Source organism: Heloderma suspectum, chromosome 2, assembly GCF_057233095.1.
Source record: "Heloderma suspectum isolate Gila_16-S chromosome 2, 16-S_ref, whole genome shotgun sequence".
Classification (NCBI taxonomy): Eukaryota; Metazoa; Chordata; class Lepidosauria; order Squamata; family Helodermatidae; genus Heloderma; species Heloderma suspectum.
This window is the reverse complement of record NC_139459.1, coordinates 365,090,467-365,103,623: the sequence shown is the minus strand read 5'-3', so window position 1 is coordinate 365,103,623 and position 13,157 is coordinate 365,090,467. Positions and strand designations below refer to the sequence as shown.

At 45.6% G+C, this 13,157-nt stretch overlaps 1 protein-coding gene across 1 annotated transcript in view; it reads left to right on the top strand.

The window, feature by feature from the left end:
• Window positions 1-4,100: 4,100 nt before the first annotated feature.
• The window catches only part of LOC146355776 (uncharacterized), a 52,973-nt gene continuing 43,916 nt past the window's right edge, over window positions 4,101-13,157 (top strand). The window contains exon 1 of the mRNA XM_084830787.1: window positions 4,101-4,185. The gene's annotated coding sequence lies outside the window, so the exon portion shown is untranslated. The remainder of the gene's footprint in view (window positions 4,186-13,157) is intronic.

The window sequence follows — 13,157 nt, the reverse complement described above, 5'->3', positions numbered from 1 at the left end:
TCTAACTAGTACTTTTGGCAAATTTTTTTTAGGCGGGGGGAGGAAATGTGGCAGTGCATTGTGAAAGCAAAAGAAAGCATGATTTCCTCTTGTGTGTTTGTGCAATTCCACTATACCACAGTGCCACCTAGAGGTTATGTAGGGGGAAAGCAGGAAAGGAAACGCTCTTCCTGTAGTGCTCAGATCTCAATTCTGCAACAAAACCAAAAGTAGATATAGCGGATTAACAGACGATGAAAAGCTCGAGGCGACCTATATGCCTGCTCAGTTGGCCGCCCAGGGTCTGACTGCTGATGGGCAACTTCACTGGAACTGGACAGGACCAGCCTTCAAATAGAGGATGCCTTCAAATAGAGGACTGTCCTCTGTAAGACAGGACACATGGACATCTTACTCATGCTGGACAGGGCAAAAGGGGTGGGGAGGTTTAGTTTGCCTTTTACCCTGTCAGAGCAGGGCTTTCTCCCTGCCCCCTTCGGTTGCAATGGGAGGGATTTTTTCCTATGCCAGCTCTAGAACACCATAGATGAGGGGCCACAATTGATCCCCTCTCGGGGGAATGGAACAAAGTTGCATCCAGAGAATCTGAGCCCTAAATGGCTTGGAGCCCAAATATCTGAAGGAGCACCTCCTCCCATATCAACCTGCCCATGCATTACGATCATGAGGAACAGCTTTCTCTGCACTCCTTCCATAAGAGAAGTACACTGAACATCTATGAAAGAGAGGCCTTCTCTGTAGTGGCACCCTGACTCTGTCTGGAATCCCCTCCCATGGGAGATCCACCTGGCATCAGCACTGTACTCTTTTGGTGCCAGGTGAAAACCTTTTTATTTGCACCAGCATTTTAAAATAAACATTCAAAGTGGTTACATTTTTAGGTTCAAGTTTGTATCTGTTTAGCTGACTGAAATGGGTTTGTGCCTCTTGATTGTACATTTAGATGTTTATATTTTAGCTTGGGTTTATGGTACTGTATTGTATGTTTTTTTTAGGTTATTTTATGTACACTACCCTGACATTCTTTTTTTGGAGGGGATGAAGGTGCAGTTGATACATTTTAAAATAAGTAAATAAAGTAAGTGTTCCCTGCATGTCCTCCTCTCTGTACTGAAACTAAGCCTAGGTATGTGTAATGCATGGTCTTCATCAGTTTCCCCTCCCTTCCACCCTTCTCCCCAGTGTTAAGTTTCTGATTGTAAGCTCCATGGGGCAGGGATTTGCCTTTTTGTTGATATTTTACAAAGTGCTGTGCATGCTGATGGCTTTATATAAATAAAATGTGACAAATGACAAGCATAGTGTTGCCAGCTATTTTCTGCCCCCTGCTCCTGTGCTTTTTACAGTCACTTAATCTGTGGACATTAGCAGGTGATTATGATTAACTTTTTGTTTATTCATTCAGTCACTTCCGACTCTTCGTGACTTCATGGACCAGCCCTCGCCAGAGCTTCCTGTCGGCTGTCACCACCCCCAGCTCCCCCAAGGTCGAGTCCGTCACCTCCAGAATATCATCCATCCATCTTGCCCTTGGTCGGCCCCTCTTCCTTTTGCCTTCCACTTTCCCTAGCATCAGCGTCTTCTCCAGGGTATCCTGTCTTCTCATTATGTGGCCAAAGTACTTCAGTTTTGCCCTTAATATCATTCCCTCAAGTGAGCAGTCTGGCTTTATTTCCTGGAGTATGGACTGGTTTGATCTTCTTGCAGTCCAAGGCACTCTCAGAATTTTCCTCCAGCACCACAGTTCAGAAGCATCTATCTTCCTTGGCTCAGCCTTCCTTATGGTCCAGCTCTCGCAGCCATAGGTTACTACAGGGAATACCATTGCTTTAACTATGCGGACCTTTGTTGTCAGTGTGATGTCTCTGCTCTTCACTATTTTATCAAGATTGTCATTGCTGTCCTCCCAAGAAGTAAACGTCTTCTGATTTCCTGGCTGCAGTCAGCGTCTGCAGTAATCTTTGCACCTAGAAAGACAAAGTCTGTCTCTGCCTCCACGTTTTCTCCCTCTATTTGCCAGTTATCAGTCAAGCTGGTTGCCATCATCTTGGTTTTTTTGAGGTTTAACTGCAACCCAGCTTTTGTACTTTCTTCTTTCACCTTCGTCATGAGGTTCCTCAGCTCCTCCTCGCTTTCAGCCATCAAAGTGGTATCATCTGCATATCCGAGATTGTTAATGTTTCTTCCAGCGATTTTAACTCCAGCCTTGGCTTCATCAAGCCCAGCACGTCGCATGATGTGTTCTGCATACAGGTTGAATAGGTAGGGTGAGAGTATACAACCCTGCCATACTCCTTTCCCAATCTGAAACCAGTCCATTGATCCATGGTCTGTTCTTACCGTTGCTACTTGGTCATTATACAGATTCCTCAGGAGGCAGACAAGATGACTTGGTATCCCCATACCACCAAGAACTTGCCACAATTTGTTATGATCCACACAGTCAAAGGCTTTAGAATAGTCAATAAAACAGAAATAGATGTTTTTCTGAAACTCCCTGGCTTTCTCCATTATCCAGCGGATATTGGCAATTTGGTCTCTAGTTCCTCTGCCTTTTCTAAACCGAGCGTGTACATCTGGCAATTCTCGTTCCATGAATTGCTGGAGTCTACCTTGCAAGATCTTGAGCATTACCTTACTGGCATGTGAAATAAGTGCCACTGTTCAATAGTTTGAACATTCTTTGGTGCTTCCCTTTTTTGGTATGGGGATATAAGTTGATTTTTCCCACTCTGTTGGCCATTCTTGTGTTTTCCAAATTTGCTGGCATATGGCATGCATCACCTTGACAGCATCATATTGCAAGATTTTAAACAGTTCAGCTGGGATACCATCATCTCCTGCTGCTTTGTTATTAGCAATGCTTCTTAAGGCCCATACAACCTCACTCTTCAGGATGTCTGGCTCTAGCTCACTGACCACACCGTCAAATCTATCCCCGATATTATTACCCTTCCTATACAGATCTTCCGTATATTCTTGCCACCTTTTCTTGCTCTCTTCTGCTTCTGTTAGGTCCTTGCCATCTTTGGTTTTGATCATACCCATTTTTGCCTGGAATTTACCTCCGATGTTTCTAATTTTCTGGAAGAGGTCTCTTGTCCTCCCTATTCTATTATCTTCTTCTGCTTCCACACATTGCTTGTTAAAAAATAATTCCTTATAGAGATAAGGAATTATTTTTAAACAAGCAATGCACGGAAGCAGAAGAAGATAATAGAATAGGGAGGACAAGAGACCTCTGGCTAACCTCTGGAATTTTGCATTTAATTGGGCATATCTCCCCCTATCACTGTTGCCTTTTGCTTCCCATCTTTCTTGGGCTGCTTCCAGTGTCTCAGCAGACAGCCATCTTGCCTTCTTGGTTTTCTTTTTCTTTGCGACGTTTTTTGTTGCCGCCTCCTGAACAATGTTGCGAACTTCTGTCCATAGTTCTTCCGGGACCCTACCTACTAAATCTAGTCCCTTAAATCTATTCTTCACCTCCACTGCATATTCATGAGGAATATTCGTGGGCTCATATCTAACTGATCTGTGGGTCTTCCCTATTCTCTTTCGTCTGATTCTAAATTGTGCAATATATGATTATCTACATGCTGTGAAAAATGTAACCTGCTGTTTTCTGGAGATCAGCTAGAGTTAAAGGCACAAGGACAGGGCAGGTTGGGTTTTTCTGGTCAGCTGGCAACCTTGATTGGCAACCCTTCTGTAAGAATATAAGAAGAGCTGACCTCTGTCAGATCAAAGACCTGTCCAGACCAGCATTCTGTTCCTTCCGTGGCCCATGGGATGCTTATGGGATGTGCATAAGCAGGACATTAGCGTAATTATAGCACCCTCCTGCTCATATTCCCCAGTAACTGGTATTCAAGGGCATGCTGTCTCTGACACTGGAGGTGGCATATGGCGATGCTGGCTGGGGGATGCTGGGAGCTGTAGGACTTTTTCTCTGTCTAAACATGCATAGGATTGCACCTTTCACGGGTTAAATGCACAAAGCTCTCACGCCTAGAGAAGGCCGAGAAATGCACAGGGTCTTTATTTATTTATTTACAGGAACTGCAGCTCATTCCTTTTCCTGTCCCTCCCGTTTGGCTGAGCGTCCTTCTGGGTGGTCCCTAAACTTTGGAGTGTTTCATTATTATAATTCTGCAGAGGCTGCAAGCGAGTCAGCACTTTGGAGAGGTAAGTTAAGGACGGGGCTTGGGGGGAAGGTAGACATCCGAAGGGAAGGGAAGTCAGCAGAGAAGGGATTGGCAGACAGGATCAGAACGGAACATCTGGAGGGAGGGAATATTGCTGTAAATCAGGCTTCCCCAGCCGAGCGCCTTCCAGATATTTGGGACTTCAACCCCCATCAGTGCCTGCCAGCGTGGCCAATCGTCAGGAATGCTGAGAGTTGAAGTCCAAACCAGGTGGAGGGTGCTAGGTTGGGGCAGGCTGTTGTAATCAGAAACACGCCTGCTTGCTTTTCTCTCTCATTCCCTGGAGATGAGGGAGAGTGTCGGCGGATCTCTGCAGGGTCCAATGTACCTATGTGGTTTGCTTCTTTTACGCTTGCGTTTTTAATTTATTTGCTTTTATGTTGCGTTTTTAATTCAGATTTGGTTTTGGTGGAAAGGCGGGATTGAAATTAAATAACTACGGGCACAATCTTATGCGTGTTTAGATAGAAAAAAGTCCTGCAGCTCCCAGCATGGCTGGCTGGGGATGCTGGGAGTTGTAGGACTTTTTTCTGTCTAAACATGCATAGGATTGCACCCTAAATTAATATGCAAAGTGGAACCTCCTGGTTCAGAGCCAGTGTGTACCTGTGCTGGAGAAAACCAACTGAGAAGGGCTGTTGCTTTCTTCTCCTGTTTGTATAACTGTGGGGCATAAGAAAAGACCTGCCAAAACAAACCGAGGGGGCACCTATTCCAGAATCTGGTTTCCTGCTGTGGCTAGACATGTGCTTTTGGGAAACCCAGATGTGGGGCATGTGCAGGCAACAGCCCATGAGATTTGACACCCCACCCAGGGCCAGCTCCAAGTTTTTGGGAGTCCTTTGGCAAGATACCCTCAATGGCCCCATACCTCAGTGAGTCTACCTTTTCACCACCATTGTCACCAGCTGCTCTTGCTTCTCATCCTCTTTCTCATCACTCCTCCCACTTGCTTGCTTGACAGGCAGGGAGCCTGGGAGCAAGGAGGCCGTGGTGTCTCCTGCCCCTCCTGCTCACCACCACCTTTGTCTGGGCCGGAGCAAGAGTCAGGGGAGCAAGCAGGTCGCTGTGGTGAGGAGGAGGATCAACTCCCGGGGACGCTTGTCAGGGGGCCCCTTCTGGGGTGTGGGCTCTTGGCAGGTGCCCCACCATGCCTACCCTTGACACGGGGCCTGACTGCTACCACCCCGCTCCTGAATTTGGTATTTGGAGTGATACTGCATCTGGGTGTGGAAGTCCCATTTTTAGCTGTCAGGGCTCTTAGTGACTGACAGCTCTATTTCTCTTGAATTGATCTAATCCTTTCAGAAGGTCATCTAACCTAGTAGCCATTCCCACATCTTGTGGCAACCAGTTCCATGAATTATTATTTTTTTGTATTGTGTGAAGAAGTTGCTTTCTTTTCTCCATCCCAAAGCTCCTGCCAGTCAGTTAAGCTAATTGGGTCATTCTGAGCTCTAGTATTATAAGAGAGGGAGAAAACCATATTTGTATCCAAGTTCTCCACACCGTGGACATTTTTATAAACCTGTACAATGTCCCCACTTACATATCTTCTGTTTCTTTCTAAAGCACCCCCTCCCCCCATTTTTAGCATTTTCCCATGGGAAAGATGCTCCAACCACCTGGTGGTTTTGATTGCCACTTTCTGCACATTTTCAAGTACCTGGAGCAGCGGTGAGCAACCTTTTTCAGGTGAAGGAATGCATTGGTAGCTGCAGAATCCTTTGGGGGACACATAGGTGGGCAGGGCCAGAACATGTCACTGACACCCACACACACACCCATTTGCATCCACAACCATCCATGCACCCACACATTCACACCCCAACCAACCAACCAACCAACCACACTTTCACATCCACACAAACACATATTCATGCCCATAAACACACTCACACACACCCTTGCCTGCAGGGATCATTGGAGAGGAGGTTAAAGCCTCTTCCCCTACCTAGCAATCTTGATCAGGATCACTGTTTCCCCACTGCTAATCTTGATTCCTGATGCCAGGCTAATGGCTGATCAGCGGGGGGGGGGGGGAAGTGGGCGGGGCTCTATGGGTCACATGGAGACTGGCTGAGGGCTGCATGCGGCCCACAGCCTCAGGTTGCTCACCTGTGTCCTAGAGGCATCTGGTTGGCCAGTGCAAGAAACATTATTCTGGACTAGATGGACTTTGGGTCTGATCCGGCAGACTTCTTATAACCTCCAGATGTGTTATAACAGATTTGCTGGTTTACAGTACGTTATTGTGTGTACCTATTAATTAGGAAATACAGGTGGAACCTGCAACACAATACCTACTTATAAGAAACTATGGGAAAGTACTGTAACAAAAACAGTTCATTGAACTGTTGTTATAAATTTATCCCATATTGGATTATTGTAACTATATTACTAAATAGATATTTATATAAACTTCTTGGCTAGAAGTGGAAACTCTCTGGAAAAGCTCCCTTATGCGAGCCAGAAATGAGCATTTCCACTCATTCTGGGTTGCCCTGGCAGCGTGAAAGCGATGTTGTGCAAGTGGTCGGGGCGGGCGGGGGCATAAGTGCTCCATTGGATTCTGCCTTTAGCTACTTTGTTTATTCCGTAAATCCCTCTAATTACTGAAAGTGAAAATTTGTGTATTGTACTGAACTGTGTTAATAAACATTCATAAAAAGCAAAAGCAAAGAACCACACTGCCCACCCCTCGCACCTCTTTTGGCTGTCTTGGGGTTTTTTATAAAACATTTTTGTATTTCTGCAAACTGTGGGGTTCCCCCAAGCCTGCTGATGCCTCCACCTTGTGTGTGACTGGTGCCATTTTGACTACAGAAGGATCAGCAGTCAGGGAGTAAGTTCGATATCAATAGGCCAGATGTGCATTGATACACCTAGTTATACATACTCTGTGTGTGTATGTGTGTGTGTGTCACACACACACTCACATGCACACACAGTACACCAACACAAAACTCTCTCTCTTGCTCTGGGGTAATTTGGTCATGTGTTTGGGCTCCAGGAAGGTTTGGGAAATCCTTGAAGAAGACAAAATGGGAATGGCCAGGGAGGGCAAGATCAGAATGTCATCTTGGAATCATAGAATCATAGAATAGTGGGGTTGGAAGGGGCCTACAAGGCCATCGAGTCCAACCCCCTGCTCAATGCAGGAATCCAAGTCAGAGCATCCCTGACAGATGGCTGTCCAGCCTCGTCTTGAACGCCTCCAGTGTGGGAGAGCCCACCACCTCCCGAGGTCATTGGTTCCATTGCCATATTGCTCTAACAGTCAGGACGTTTTTCCGGATGTTCAGCCGGAATCTGGCTTCCTGTAACTTGAGCCCATGATTCCATGTCCTGCACTCTGGCATGATCGAGAAGAGATCCTGGCCTTCCTCTCTGTGACAACCTTTCAAGTACTTGAAGAGCACTATCCTATCTCCCCTCAGCCTTCTCTTCTCAAGGCTAAACATGACCAGTTCTGTCAGTCTCTCTTCATAGGGCTCTGTTTCCAGCCCCCTGATCATCTTTGTTGCCCTCCTCTGAACCCTCTCCAGTTTGTCTGCATCCTTGGTGCCCAGAACTGGACACAGTACTCCAGATGAGGCCTAACCAGTAGAGGGGAACTAGGACTTCCCGAGAATTGGAAGCTATGCTTCTATTAATGCAGCCCAAAATGGCATTTGCCTTTTTTGCAGCCACATCACATTGTTGGCTCATCTTCAGCTTGTGATCGACAACAATTCCAAGATCCTTCTCGCTTGTAGTGTTGTTGAGCCACGTATCCCCCATCTTGTAACTGTGCACTTGGTTTCTTTTTCCTAGGTGCAGAACTTGGCATTTATCCCTATTAAATGTCATTCTGTTGTTTTCTGCCCAGCGCTCCAGTCTATCCAGATCACTTTGAATTTTGTTTCTGTCTTCCAAAGTATTAGCTGTCCCACCCAATTTTGTGTCATCTGCAAATTTGATCAGCATTCCCTGCACCTCCTCCTCCAACTCATTCATAAAAATGTTGAATAGCAGTGGGCGCAGGACTGAGCCCTGTGGTACCCTACTTGCTACCTCTCCCCAGTTTGAGAAGGTCCCATTGATAAGCACTCTTTGAGTCCGATTCTGTAGCCAACTGTGGATCCACCGGATCGTTGTTTCATCTAGCCCACTTTGAGCTAGTTTGCTCATCAGGATATCATGGGGCACTTTGTCGAAAGCTTTGCTGAAGTCAAGGTATATTATGTCTACAGCATTCCCACGGTCCACAAGGGAGGTTACTTGATCAAAACAGATTTGTCTGGCAGGATTTGTTCTTGACAAATCCATGTCGGCTTTGAGTAATCACGGCATTGTTGTCAAGGTGCTTCCAGATGGATTGCTTTATGATCTGCTCCAGAATTTTCCCAGGGATTGATGTCAGACTGACTGGTCTGTAGTTTCCAGGTTCCTCCTTTTTGCCCTTTTTGAAGATAGGGACAACATTAGCCCTCCTCCAGTCATCTGGCACTTCCCCCGTCCTCCATGATTTCTCAAAGAGAATAGACAGCAGTTCTGAGAGTTCTTCTGCCAGTTCCTTTATTTCTCTAGGGTGCAGTTAATCTGGCCCTAGAGATTTGAACTCATTCAAAGTAATTAGGTGTTCCTTGACCATATGCCTATTGATCTCAAGCTGCAATCCTGCCCCTTCAGCCTGTACTTCACCTTTGCCAGGGGGGTCATAGATCCTCTTTTGGGAGAAGACTGAGCCAAAGTAGGAATTGAGCACCTCTGCCTTTTCCTTGTCATCTGTTATTTTGCCATCCTTATTTAATAGCTGAACCACCATTTGTTTCCTCTGTCTTTTACTATGCACGTAGCTGAAGAAAGCCTTTTTGTTGTTTTTAGCATCCCTCGCTAACCTCAGCTTGTTCTCAACTTTAGCCTTCCTGACGCCATCCCTGCAATTCTGTGCTACCTGCCTGTACTCTTCCTTTGTTACTTGGCCTTCTTTCCACTTCCTATATGTGTCCTTTTTTGTTTTCAGGTCATCTCTAAGCTTTTTGTGAAGCCACGTTGGCTTCTTCTGTTGTCCTCCACCTTTTCTTCTTGTTGGAATTGTTTGTAATTGTGCCTTGAGAATTTCCTTTTTTAAAAGCTCCCACCCATCTTGGACTCCTGTTCTCGTTAGAGTCGCTTGCCATGGGACCTTACTGATCATTGTTCTGAGTTTATTAAAATCAGCTTTCCTAAAATCCAGGGTTTGCGTTTGACTACACTCGGCTTTTGCTTCCCTTAGAACCAAGAACTCAAGTGCAACATGGTCACTTTCCCCCAGAGTTCCCATAACTGCTACTTTATCCACTAAGACATCTCTGTTGGTTAGGATCAAGTCAAGGATCGCGGATCCTCTAGTTCCTTCCTCTACTATCTGTTGTTGTTGTTGTTCAGTCGTTAAGTCGTGTCCGACTCTTCGTGACCCCATGGACCAGAGCACGCCAGGCCTTCCTGTCTTCTGCTCTCTCCCAGAGTGTGCTCAAGTCCATATTCATTGCATCAGTGATGCTATCTAGCCGTCTCATCCTCTGCCGTCCCCTTCTCCTTTTGCCTTCAGTCTTTTCCAGCATCAGGGTCTTTTCCAGAGAGTTTTCTCTTCACATTAGGTGGCCAAAATATTTGAGCTTCAGCTTCAGTATCTGTCCTTCCAATGAGCAGTCAGGGTTGATTTCCTTTAGGATGGACTGATTTGACCTCCTTGCAGTCCAGGGGACTCGTAAGAGTCTTCTCCAGCACCACAGTTCGAAAGCATCAATTCTTCGGCGCTCAGCCTTCCTTAGTCCAGCTCTCACAGCCATACATTACTACTGGGAAAGTTATCTGCCACACAAGTCAAGAATTTCCTGGAGGGACCATGTTTTGCAGAATTTGTCTCCCAACAAATATTGGGGAAATTGAAGTCCCCCATTACTACTACATCATGCTTCCTTAAAACATTGGCTATTTGCTTTTCAAAAGTTTCATCCTCGTCTTCTCCTTGATTGGGTGGCCGGTAGTAGACTCCGACCACCAGGTTCCTTTTATTCTTTGCTCCATTTATTTTGATCCAGTTGCTCTCGATGGGGCTACCAAGCTCCTCCTCCTGTATTTCTGTGCAGAGATAAGTATTTTTCACATACAGTGCAACCCCACCTCCCTTTCTGTTCCTCCTGTTCTTTTTGAACAAGTTATATCCTTCAGTTGCTGTATTCCAGTCATGACAGTCATCCCACCAAGTCTCAGTTATACTTATCAAGTCATAATTTCCCTCCTGTATTAAGAATTCAAGTTCGTTCTGTTTGTTTCCCATACTCTGGGCATTAGTATATAGACATCGAAGACCATGTGCTTCATAGTCTGGCTTTCTTCCTACATGTGTCTGAAGACTATTATTGGGCGCTATCAGAGCTGTTCTCTCCGTTGCAGTGCATGCGCCTAAATCCATCGTTACCCCCAACATTACATCTCCCTTCCCCGTAGGATTCAGTTTAAAGCCCTCCTGATGAAGTTCTTCATGCTGTGGCCAAACACATTCTTCCCATCCTTTGTGAGGTGCAACCCATCCCTTGCCAACAGCCCATCTTCCAGGAAATATAGCCCGTGGTCCCAGAATCCAAATCTCTCTCGTCGGCACCACCTTCGTAGCCAGTCATTCACCTGGAGTATTTTTCGTTCCCTTTCTATCCCTCTTCTAACTACTGGAAGTATGGATGAGAAAACTATCTGGGCCCCAAAGTTCTTGAGTTTCCTTCCCAAAGCTTCAAAGTCTGAAGTTGGAAGCAAGATAATCAAGGCGGGGGACTTGTTGCCTTTCGTCTAAAGCAGGCTTCCCTAAACTGGTTCCCCCAAGGTGGGTTGGACAACAGCTCCCATCATTCCCAGCTAACATGGGACAGGTGAAAGCATTTGGGGCTTTTTTTTTTAGTTCAGCGGAAAATAAAATAAAAAGACTGGAGGAATGTGGGAGTTTTATACAACTGGCTGGGGATGATGAAGATTGTAGTCCAACCTATCCAGGGGGCAGCAGGTTGGGAAGTCTGCTGTAGACAATACACAAATTCCTCGAGGGAATTTGCTTCCACAAGATGTGGTGATGGCCATAGAAGCTAGCTGTATGCCCTGCTCATAACCATGATAGATTTTTATTTATTTGTTCACTGCAGGACAGCGACACACCCCTGTGTGTCTGGCTGAGCTTTATAATATGCCACTAGGGCTCCACTGTCTCTGTCTCACTTATAAGAGATGTTAGATTGACAGGTACCAGAGTCAGAGTCTTTTCAGTAGTGGCCCTGCAGCTGTGGAACTCTCTCTCTTCCTCATCAGGAAATGCGTGGGAAATCTGTCCTTGGGCTCTGTCCTTGGGAATTCTTTAATGAAAATCTTTTAAACGTTTTAGTTTCATACTGCTTTTTATGAATGGCTGGGATTAACTCATTGCTTTCCCGAAGTTGGTGTATTGTGGTTTTAACTGGATGGTTATATTTTTTCATGTTTTAGTGAACTTTTATACACAGTTATGTCCTGAAAGGCAATTTAATAAAGCACTGAATCAATATCCCAGTCCTAACAGAACCTCCATGTTCAGGAACGGTATACCTCAGCAAACAAGTTGTGGGGGCAAACAAGGGGGCACAGTCATCTTTATGCCACTGTTTGGGGACTTCCTGGAGGTATCTGGAGGGCTGTTTGTGGTGGGAAAATATACTCCATCTGATCTAGAAAGGCTGTTCTTAGTTCATGCTAGACTCTTCTAAGAGAGGGTAGCCTGTTTACTGTGAATAGGGCTGGCCTTACCATTTGGCAGAGTGAGGCAGCTGCCTCAGACAGCAGATTTTTGGTTGGAGAAAAGACAGCAAATTCTTAGTTATGAATTTATTATTAATGGGTTGGCTCTAGACTTAATCATACTTAGAGTAGACTTATTGAAATCAATGGGACTTAACTTAGCAAGCAATCTTATGATCCCTGGGCAAGCTTGCCAAGGACCATAGGATTGTTCAGATTCCCCCAACCGAGGTTGGAGACAAAGCTCCAACCTTAGAAGGAGAAATTGAGATCCTATCCTCCTCTCCTCCTCTCCCACAGCCAGCATGGAAAGAGTCACACCAGCTGCCCTCCAAGATCAGAAATTGACCGAGGAGGAAGAAGAAAGGGCATGTTCTGGTAGGTGGGATGGGTGGGAGACCAGAGAGGCCAGGATATGAGCTACCCTGAATCTCCTCCAGCCTCCTTCCCTCCTGCTCCGAAGTGCTGAAAAGCCCATCTAGCGAAATCTGCAGGATGGGAGGACGGGGAGGTGAAGATCAGACACCTCTGAGTTCGGAGGCTTCTGATCACCAAGGACCCAATCGAGAGGATTGCGCCCTTAGTCATTCTACTTTAAATGCCAGGGAGGGGGAGAGGTATTTGTGGGATTTTCTGCCTCAGGCACCAAAATAACTTGGTTACCCTTGGGTACTGTGCACCTTGATGGCAGAGGTTGGGGGGGCAGAGAAGCATCTGTGGCTCTGCCTTAGGCAGCAAAACATCGTGGGTCATCCTTGGCTGTGAATCACCACTATAGTATGCTTGTCTATCGTATTAGTCTGTTGCAGCAAAACTGACAAGTGTCTTGTGGCACCTTAAAGACTAACAAATTTATGATATATTTATTTACAACATTTATAAACCACTCTATATCTAAAGAAGATTCCTGAGCGGAGATCAGTAAAGAAAGAAAAGAATCAAAATACAGAAAACTAAAAATATTTAAAATCAAGTTATACCAATAAACTGCGGTTGGTCATTCAGGAAAAGCTTGTTTAAATAAAAATTACTTTAGTAGTCACCAAAACAAAGGAATCTTGGTGCCTGCCTGACATCAACAGGCAGAGAAGTCCACAGACAGGGAGCCAGTACACTAAAAGTTCTACTCCAAGTGGACTGTAATCCAGGGGTAGGCAACATTTTTGG